Below are 11,420 nucleotides of genomic sequence, written 5' to 3' on the forward strand. Positions count from 1 at the left end.
GAGAGTGCCAGGTATTTTTTTAATGAGGATTCAGTTGGGGGTTAACAAGAAAGCAGTTTCAGCAGGGCCCTGGGTTCTTGAGGTGGGTAGAGCATGCTGGGGATGGTGTATGGCTGGCCCGCAGGGAAGATCTGTATACCTGCTGGCTGTCCTGCTTTTCGCTGTAAGGCTGGGGACAGGGCTGGGCTCAGGCCTTTGCTAGTAAGACTGGCCAAGTTCCCTGTAACTCTCTGTAATGCTTTCTGCTTCTTGGCCCGGTTCTTGGCAGCTGCTTCATTGGCCATCATCAGTCCCAGATGCTCCTTGGGTCCTGGCTCCAAGATCTTGAACGAGGGTCTCAGTGTCTTGTCCACATAGGGGCTCTCGGACCCTTTGATTAGCAGGGGTGTGTACTCAATTTGTCCCCACACCATCAATGGGGACTCATTCACACCAGGAGCAGGGGAAGGAGTGGCAAGGAATCCAAAGCCATTCACTCTGGGGGACTCCTGGGGAATAAGTTCCTTGTGATCTGGGCCGACATTGCCCAGTTTGTACTGAGGGCAGCTGCTTGCTGAAGCTGGGACTTGCTCAGAACCTGACTGAAGGGGTCCTGGAGGAAACGTGTGTTCTTATGCACTACCTGCAGCGGCTTCTTGGACAACTGTTCTATATCAGGGACACCCTCGGGATAGTTCATGAGAGAATTCTTGGCCTTGTACTTCCAGGATTCCACTGCAGCCCGCCTATTCTCAATGGCTTAGTGCTCTGCTGATGGGAGTTTAAGATTATCTTTCTGTCGCTTCTCAAATTCCTCCTCAGCCTGGTAGAGCCACATATGGCAGGCATGGCTTTTTTTCCCTTGGCCACCTCCATGATCTTCTGGAATACGGCGTTGTCCTCGCTTGTGTAGTGGCTCAAGTAGACATCCAGGGTGGGCAGCGGCTCCTGGTTCTCATCTCCAGCCGATCTGTTATCTAGGTCTCGGCCCTGGGGCTGGGGCTTGCTGCCCAGCACACCAGAGCCCAGGGATACCTCAGGAGTTTCAAAGGTGACTGGAGCAACATAGGGTGGTGTAGGTTTCCGAGGTATCTTGTCCAGGGCAGAGTCAAACTTGATGGCAATCTGGCGCATGCGCTCCAAATCTCCATTTTCCTCAGCAGTCCTTCTGTGCCTGTAGCTTCTCCACATCAGGGAAGAAGTCTCTTTGGATGATTGTCTGAAGTCCCTCAATGTACTCTTCTTCATTCAGGACCCGCCGTCTGTTTCTCCCAACCCTGACCACTCTGGCCTCCGTGGCCTCACGCTTCCTTGTGGACACAGAGGGCAGAAACAGAGCATCGGCTGAAGCCCTGGGCATCCCTATCGCTCGTAATGTGTTCTTATATCTTTTTTTTTAATGGTAAAGTACAAATGAAATTATTAATTACGTTGGAAGTTTATTAAGTTGAAAACTCTTAAACTGAAAAATCTTGAGAAGTCATTTATGCTAAGTGCTATCCTTCCTTATAGGTCTTATATTGAAGATATATGACAACATACAAGTTCTTATACACTGTCGAATAATGATTTGAGAATGTATGGGTTCTGAAGAGGCATCTCAGAGTCAGCTCTTATGTCGGTAGAGAAAGGAAGTCAAATATTATTAAACTAACTGGAAACTCAGTAGTGCCAAAATTTCTGCAGTTTTTTACTTTAGTATTGGTAGAACTTCCACTTTGTTCCAATGAAGCCATTTTTTATCATTAACAATAATGTAGATTCTGCCCTCAATTCCCTCACATAATTATCAAAGCAAAGATTTACTCAACTTTCCAAAGATTTACTCAGATGCCCAAAGAAAACAGTTTCCTTTGTGTGCTTTTGCTATGTATTTCATACAACCCTGGAACAAAACATCTGAAGTTTAGTCTATTTCAGTAAAATAATGTGAATATAATGAATTAGTCAGCCCTGTTACACAATCCTTAATGTATATAAACGTCTTAAATGGTTAGAGTTCCACACATATTTTGATCTGAAACAGAAACCAAGGCTATAGGGGGTGTGATGTGTAATGAAAGATCTGGTGGCATATTTAAACATGATGTCTTCTGAAATTTTTCTGGATTTTACTGATGAGATAGATCTGCTCTGGTCCAGGCCAGGAAAAACAAGAGTGGCCTTACTTTGGAGTTTGAAAATCGTATGCTCCTGCCTTTCACTATTTTCTTTTTATTCCTTTTCCTTGACACAACCCATCAGTTTTTTCTGGTTAATACAAACATAACCAGTTCTCCCTGATGCTGGAAACTCCTGATATCTGGTGACCATGAGATGGCAGCTCAGATATTCAGTTTTTTGTAACCTTTTCCTATAAGAAGATTTTGTCTTATATATAAGTTCCCCACCATTTATTTCTTCCTTTATTTTGCTTTTCCTACTTGTGTGTGTGTTTTAATTGCATAGTATAGCTTGTATAGAAACATGCATAAATGTTAAGTAGTTTGAAAACAATGGTGATAAAACACAGAACAATGTGCCCATGTCAATGAAAAAATGTCCAACATTTTTGATTGTCTTGCACACAACTGTAAACCATGTTAAGCTTCTAACCCCAGAGCCAAATTTTCCTGACTACTGTGGGAATAAACTTATTATTTGGTAATTCAGAATGATTTACATATACACACACATTTAATTCTGCTCCCTTTTATTTATGCAAATGAAATCATAATTTAAGTAAATAATTGCACTTGGTTTTTTTTTTTTTTTTTTTTGGTTAGTGTATTATCTAGAGAATTCAATCATGCTTTTGCAAATAGTTCTAATTTTTGTCTCTTTACTTGCATTATATCCATTGTTTATATAGTTCCAATACATCTTTAAAGTTATTTTATGTTTCATTTTATGAATACATCCAACTTATTTTTAATTTTCAAGAGGGTATATTTTAATTGTTCTGCACAATTAAAGTGATCCTCTTATAAACATTACAGGATATTGTCATGGCTCTGGTTACATTCCAGAGTTTAATAGTAAGAACTTATTGCCAAATACTTAAGATACTTGAGTCATAGGACAGGAAGGAATCAAACTGGCACTGACCTGGAAGTTTCATCTTTTATGACTAGCCTCAATACTGCCTTAAGGTTTCAGATACACAATCAAAAGAGAAAACTAATAAACATTCTTACCAGGTCATAATTTATGGGAGGTAAAACGATGAATAGTCTGGCAAGTTATGCCCAGTGGCATGATAGCAGTATAGGTATTCCTGTCTGATACTGTTTCCAGGGCCCAAATGTTAGCCAGGTCACTGGCACTAAGGGGAACTAAGCATTATTATTCTACTGAATAAACATTGTATTGGACTCTCCTTAAGTTTTATCCTAATATCTATAGACTAGTGCATCTTCATCAATTATCACAGTAGCGTTTCCTTCCCCAGTAGAATAATATACAGATCCTCAGCTGGTCAACATTTATTTATAAGAGACTAAAGAATAGTCATTTATAAATGGTGCAATTGTACCACAGCAATCCCCTCAAGGCTTACAGATTGTTGAAGAAGTTTAAGTGAAAAGATTGTAAGTGCCAAAGAAAGTAGACATCTGCAGTAAAACAATATTTGTCAAAAGTAGTAAACCTGCCACATTCAGGAACTCATAGTGGCTGTAACTACAGACAGAAGACCTGGAGAATATCAGGCCAGCCAAAAGTCCAGCATGGATGAGAGAGACTAGTGAAGTCTCATCTCTAGATAATGAGCTATTAGTAGTTGATGGCTACTAAGGCAAGGGGAGTCAGTTTCCTGTAGAGATATGGTCCCTGTAAAGCTACACATACTTCATTAGATGAGTTTACATCCAGACACATTCAAGGAGCACTAAGTAGACTGCATGAGTTTAGAAACATAAGAGCAAAAAATGTTGTGAAAGAAAAGTGGTGTAGGCAGTAAAAGGGAGAATTGACTATGAAGGAAAGGGGATAGATTTGATCAAAATATGTTATATGCATGCACAAATTTTCAAGGAAGAATAATACATTGTCATTCTGAAATGAGCATAAATCCATAAAATATCTATCTTGTTATTTGTATGTGTGTAATTGTAGGTTGAAATATATAACAAACAGGGATAGAATTAAGGCATTCTATAAAAGTGCATATGATTTGGGAGACTGCTTTTAAAGTGGTTTACAAATCTAGAAAGTAACAAATTAAATTCATCTTCTCAGAGATTTGTCATGAAAACTCTATGCTATGACACTGTGACAACCACCAAGGTTTACACTTTTCTCCATTGTCTGTATCTCAAACCAAATCTATCGTGAGCTAGTACTCTGGGATTTGGATTAACTGGCTGTGCAGTTTGGTGGAATAAAAAGTCCAGGCAGACCTCAGATTCAATTACCAACACAAAGTGTTTTCATTTAAAGCAGATCCGAGGTTCCTCATCATTAGCTGAGCTAAGAACACTAGCCTACCTTACACACAGAGAAAACACCAGGTTTTCTAGATTCGCTACTAGCAGAACTAAAACAAGGCACATTGTAGCATGAGGAAAGAAGATGGAATTTAATAACCGCCTCCACAATAACTTTGGAACCTAATCATCAATATAATTAAAAAGATAAATTAAGTGGGATTTTACAATAGCAGTTGTGATTGCATTCTAGAAAACACTTAGTGTACATAGAGATATTAATAATTGATGTTAAAAAAGCAGTGATAAGCTGTGTACCGTAGGGGGAAATCACCATTTTGGTAATATGCTGCCCATATTTAACAAAGTTGCCTTCGATAAAACAACAAGAGTTGCCAACATGGAGCAATTAGGTCGGACAAACTAGGAATTAATTACTGTAGACAGGCCCATATGTCACAAAAGCATTGCACATGTTCTCTAAGCATGGAGAGAGAACGATTTATTCTGGAAAGCCCTTGAGATGCTAAGAGGGCCATGGCTACAGAAGATACACTGGGGAGTGGCTTTAAAGAATTGAAATTATGAAGGTACAAAGTAGGCTTAAATATTATTTAGGCAGAGAACATCAGCTTTATTTAAACTACTAACATAAATCAAATCATATCTAAACTCTGTGATGTCAATACCCGCAATGGCTTTGTCTAATACCATGAACCAACTGCAAAAGGCTCTCAGCAAATGAAACTTGCCATCACAGACCCATTCAAGCTTGAATAGAGAAAGGATTATCATAATCTTTTGGCTGTATAGATGGTCCCTAGGTTCAGAATTGGCTCCAGTTTAGTTTCAATGTAAACATAAACAAAAATTAAGCATTTGTTTTGCTTCCTGAATATTCTCCAGTGCCAACATTTTAGACCTGAGCAATATCCTTATCCAATTTCAATCTATCTATCTATCTATCTATCTATCTATCTATCTATCTATCTATCTATCTATAATTTACCTACCTACCTATCATCTATTTATTATCTACCTACCTACCTACCTATTATTTATCTATCTATCTATCTATCTATCTATCTATCTATCTATCTATCTATCATCTATGTGTTTGTACACGTGTGCATGTCTTTCTGTCTTTCTCCTGTATGTGTATGATATGTATATGTGTGAGCGTTGGTACCATGGTGTTTAAGTGTGGAAGTGAGAGGACAAAATTTTATTATCTGTTCTCTCTTTCCACAACTGTGGTCCCCAAGCTGACACAACCAGCACCTTTATCCACTCACATATTTCAGTGTACTCTTATTTTGTTTTTTATGTTTTTATCTACAGTTTTATACCAATCTTATTTTCATCATTTAAACATATCACATTCAGAAAATGTTTTTTCACCATGAGAATCTATAGCAGTATTTTATACCTTAGTGTAACAAATCAAAGACAGTATTTTTTTCCAAGTTGTCCCCTACATATTTTAAACCTGGTTGCTTAAAATTGGTCAGTAGTACAACTCAAATTAAATGAGCTCATGTTTAGGAGATACACACTATTCATTTGCTCCCTTCAAGATATTTCATGTTTCAAACGGTCTGGATTTGGTGGAGGAAACTTCTGAAAGGATCATTGGTGTTTTGTTTGAAGTTCTTGTTTATTGTTTCTAACACATATATTGTGATGTTCCTAACAAATCGAGGGTACCTTCATGATAAAAATCTATTATGTACTGGACAGCAAAGAACCCTGGCCCCTCACTTGTTTCCAGCACTCTTTGGTAGGATCTCTCTCTGACACTTTTGTTTATTCATGCATTTCAATGTGTGAGTAAAAAGTGTCAGGGGATGAATTCAGCATGAGATATAAATGGGTTCCTTAATATAGTCAGCTGTGATACTGGCTATCTCTGTACTATCATTTTTTTTTTTTTTAGGATAAAATGTAAAGAAAATTTTAGCTGTATTTAAAATGGTGACAATACCTTTATTACTCGAGTCATAAATATATTAATATGGCAATGCCACGAAACAAAACTTTTCACAATGGCTCTAACTTTATAATTCAATTTGAAAACTGTGTACTTCACCCATCGCTCTAAATTATACATGTGTTTTGTTATAATTGGCCTTGATCTTGGCAGCCACACATGTCATTCTAATCAGATATTTCTGCTGGCATCTACTCTGCTCAAGGCATTTTTAGTCCTTGGCAGGCAGGCAAAGGAACATTATACCCCGCTGCCTTGGAAAGTCCACTATCAGCATCACCCCAATCACAGAGCTTTGTGACTCTTCCTCGTCACTTGTTACAACCCATCTTGCCAGATCATGAACTAGACAGAGGATTTTGACTGTACTCTGTGTTACTCTTCTAATCTGCTGCCTGATATGAGGCTTTGTCTCCATTTTCTAGTCCCTGCAATCATTTCCCTCTTCTCACCCTCTGCCAAGCTCACAGCTGGAGTCATTTAGAAGCCACCTGCAATACATCTCTGGTTTCCATCACACAACCTAGGAAGTCAATCCTGTCCCTAAGCGTGCAGCATCAGAATCAATTGCCAAGTTCATCAAACTACCTCTACCTCTGTGTGAACCTCACTGTTGAGGCAGTTAACCTGCTCTGTTCTATGTTTTGCACCTGGATACCACAGTGCTTAAACATAGGATAGTTACCCAATAAATGAAAATAAGATGATGTCCTATTTCTGACATCAAAGTGTTTTCACTATCCCCACCACGTGTCTTCATTGTCAATTTAATGGCCAGGTGAGCTTAGGAGTCCTATGCTAAGGTCCTGTCTTAGTCAGGGTTCTCTAGAATCATAGAACTTACAGAATGTCTCTATATATTAAGGGAATTTATTATAATTACTTACAATCTGTGGCCCAACTAATCCAATGATGTGCAGCTGTGACTGGGAAGTCCGAGGAGTTCAGTGGCTCAGTCCCACAAGGACAGTTGTTTAAGCTGATCTTCTGTAGAAGTAGGTTCCAATGGATGTGCTGGAAAGTAAGCAGCTGAAGAAAGAATCTTCTTTCCTCTAATGCCCTCATGTGGTCCTCCAGCCGAAGGTGTGGCCCAGATTAAAGGTGTGTACCACCACGCCTGGTTCTGGAACTTGGTTTGTCCCAGGCTGACCTTGAACTCAGAGACCTGCTTGCCTCAGTTTTGGGGAATTAAAGACTTGTACTACCTTGCCTGGGGCCAAGACTTTTGTAGTCTTGGTGACTCAAGGTCTCCATGTTAAGATCCAGGTCAGAAACCTTTCTTCAGGCCTCAAGATCTGGATCACAGGTGTGCCCTCTATTTCTGGATTGTAGTTCATTCTAGATGTAATCAAGTTGACAACCAGGAATAGCCATCACAGGTCCTTTCCAGGTGACACAGTTCCCAAACATGTCAGATTTCTAATTCAATCTTCTTTAGGTCCTGAGTGACTCCGATAGGGTTATGGAATGATACTTAGTGAACTTCTCTAACCGTTTGTTAAAAGACTATAGACAGAGTAAAATGGTGATGTTGTTGGAGTTCGTCAAAAGACCCTCACTCACAAAGACCACAGAGTCTGCCGCCATCGCTGCAAACCGCATGAGGATTTTTATTATTCCAACCTGTTGGGGACTCCCTTCTCAGCCACGCAGGTCAGAGGAGAGACCCAGAGCAAAGAAAGAACACACTTTTTATACCTTTGTAAGGGGCAGATTTGAGCAACAAGGTTCTCATTGGTGTAGCAAGTAACCCTTTCAGGCATTGGTTGGTTTGTATAGTGACTAAGTAACCCTTTGGCCTAGTGACTCACTGACCCGTCCAGCAGGTCCAGTTATTCGAGGGTCTCGAGGGGACCTCCTCCTAAGAACCAAATGGGGGGCAGAGAGAGACGAGGGCCTTGTACGAATAACGACACGGAAACCGTTCTGGGATGTATCAAGGCCCCAAATCTATTGAAAAAGGTCCAAGGCTTAAATGCACAAGCAAAAGGGGAAGTACAGATACTTATCAGTGGGAGGGGTAGAGCAATACAAGCAAAAAGAGAAGTACTTATGGGAGGGGGGCAATAGAAATTCTTTCTTTTGGCAGTTACACGGGGAAGCAGGAACTTGGTGGTATCAGGGTGTGGTCAGGACATCGGCGATGGCTTAGGGCTGGAACATTCTCTGAATTGGTGTGTCGGTGGCCCGCTTTTGACCCCCTTTTCTTCTCAGGGGGAGAGGCCCAATTCAGAGATCAAGAGTTGTCTTAATAGCTCCCAACAACTCACTTTGCTTGTCCCCACGGTGGGTTATTATGATTTGGTCAGCAAAGTAATAGTACATTTTGAACTTATGGATCACCTATTAACATCACAGCTATTAACATCAGGGGAATTCTCACAACAAGTTCAGGGTGGTTTGTGGTCTTCGTCAGAATTCGGTGTGGGGCAGGGGGCAGGAGAATTGCTAATCTTGTTATGGTTATTTCTCTGAGAACAGCTAATATTGTTTTGGTAGCTGCAGGCTTAGTCATTGTGACCGCTAAAACTATGTTTTTATATTTGCTTAGTCAGCCAGCTTCCTTTTCTGGCTCTGCACTTTGTCTACTAATACAGTTTGGAAACTCCTTTTCCAAGGGGGAAGGTACTGGGTGGTTTTGAATTCATTTTGGATATTACAATGTACTAGAATTAGGAGGGTTCCCTCTCTGTGCTTGTCACCCCTAGACTTTGTACTGGTTTGTCAGCCAGCCTGCCAACTAAAGTACCATACATTGGGCATCTTCAGCAGGAGTGTTTTGTTCATGGAAGATCTCAGTCTAAGGTCAAACTCATCATAGGGTGGACGACACCATCTAGGGCTCAGAGGAAAAGTTGTTTCATCCTTTTCTCCTATCTTTGGCAAAACTCACATATGTCTTCCTATTGCTGAGAATAAAGGTACCCTCTGCTGCCTTCTGCTTTTTTAGGAGGATGTGCATCATATTGATTTGGCCTCTAGTATGAGCTATCTTATCTAATTACATCTTCCATGACCCTATTTCCAAATGAGGTCATATTTTGTGGAATTTGAAGTTAAGACTCACAAATATGGATTTGAGAGTAATTTATTTTATCTCATATCAGGTAATATATGTATAGTTTATCTTATCACATCCTCTTAATTGTTCTATGATTATTTTTGTCTTTAGTAAAATTGTTCATAGGTTCTATCTAGTCAGAAATCTCAGGCAACTTAGACAAACTTGTGCTTATAGAATGTATTTTTATTCGTTCAGTGTGTCATAAAATCTGTTTCTTAATAGAACTCTTCCCTGTGAATCACTGTGATTGTATTTTTGTCTGATATTAGTTTTCTGCAATGCACAATTGCTTTTGGCAATGTCAACTAATTGAAGAGGTAACAAGATATAACAGTTAATTCATAGGATTTCACACCAGCTATTCGTAAGCTTTGTTTTGGGGTTAGCTCTCTCTTTGCTAGCTTCACATTTTGTTTTTTGTACAGCCAATTTCCAGCTCCTCATGTATTTAAAAAATTAAATAATTATTTATATATGCTTAGATAAATAGTATCTTCCTGATCAGTTTATATTTTAATGTATATGTGTTATTGATTTTATATCTCCTTTGTCACAAGGTCACTACTTAGACAGATTTTCCTAAGAACACAGAGATATTTTATCATATCTGTGCTACTACTTCTTAGGGCTGAGTTGGATAATCCTTTACCAACAGATAGTGTTTACAGAAGATTCTATTTCAAGCTTATCTTTATTTTTATTTAATATTGATAATATCTGGGACCAATATCTAGCAGAAATATACATAGTGAGATAAGTTACTAAAGTAGTTTAGAGAGAAAAAAGCATCATGAAAAATGTATTATAAACAAAGAAAACCACTCCATGCAATTAGAACAATAATGCTCAGCATTAAGCAAAAAATGCTCAGAGATATAGTGTATATTCATGTCCACTAATGTGGAGTGATATGCTAATAAACCTATTAAGTACTGAAAATACTACCAGCTCTTAGCATGCACAGAACTTACAAATGTGCAAAACTTGGTCAGAGCTTTCCCAAAAGTTGAGGAAGTTCATTTAAAACAAACTATATTATTTTAAACAAACTGTACAATAGTTCCTCTAACTTATTGAATACTGAAAGTGGAAATTGTAATGTTTGTGTGTGATGTGTTAGAATTGTGGCTCATGTCTGGACAAAACACAGCAGGCCAAAACAATTCCACATGTGAGAGGTCTATTGGGAGAGAGGGGCAAGGAAGGTGGCAGCAGAAAGAGAAGGGGAGAGAGAGAGAGAGAGAGAGAGAGAGAGAGAGAGAGAGAGAGAGAGAGAGAGAGGCTTTCCCTTTATATAGATGGATTATGATGTAACAGAGATAAAGGTGGGAGGTGAGCCAAGTGGATTCTGGGAATATGATGACTGTTGTCTTTTCAACAGGTCTGTAGGTCTCACCTATGTGATGTCACAAGTTTCAGAGGTCCTGATGCCAACAGTATGTATGTATTTGCACCATCATGAGTACAAAACTCTTGATCAAGATCAATTGTAAATTGGGAACCATCTATTATTGAACTCTTCTCTGACACAGACTTAAAGATTACCATCTTACACAGTTAACCATAAGGAAATACATATTAAAATTATTCTAAAATTCTACATTAGCCCAGTCAGAATGGATATTACCAAAAATTACTGACAAGTACCAGGATGAGGGTGGGGCAAGAAGAACACTTCCATTATGGTAGAGGGAGTATTTTCTAGCATAATGAATAGATTTAGAAATGACTCTCAGCGTTCCTCAAAAAGCTAGAATAAACTTATCATGGGGCATAGCCAAATTACCTTGGATATATACCCTAAGAAATTAGTACTTTATGCAAAGATATTTACTCACGCATATTTGACATATGGTATTATCTCTTCTGTGTTAACCCTCATCCCTACTCCTCCCTTTTCCTTTTTTTTTTTTTTTTTTTTTTTTTTTTTTTCCAAAACTATAGTTAAGATTTTGATCCACATATGAGGGAAAATATGCAG

General features: G+C 38.9%; 1 pseudogene; it reads right to left on the minus strand.

Annotated features, from left to right (window-relative positions):
* Positions 1 to 58: 58 nt before the first annotated feature.
* On the minus strand, positions 59 to 7,962 carry LOC110291943 (annotated as a pseudogene).
* Between the last annotated feature and the right edge of the window lie 3,458 nt (positions 7,963 to 11,420).

The sequence above is a fragment of the Mus caroli genome, chromosome 3 (assembly GCF_900094665.2).
Source record: "Mus caroli chromosome 3, CAROLI_EIJ_v1.1, whole genome shotgun sequence".
Taxonomy (NCBI): domain Eukaryota; kingdom Metazoa; phylum Chordata; class Mammalia; order Rodentia; family Muridae; genus Mus; species Mus caroli.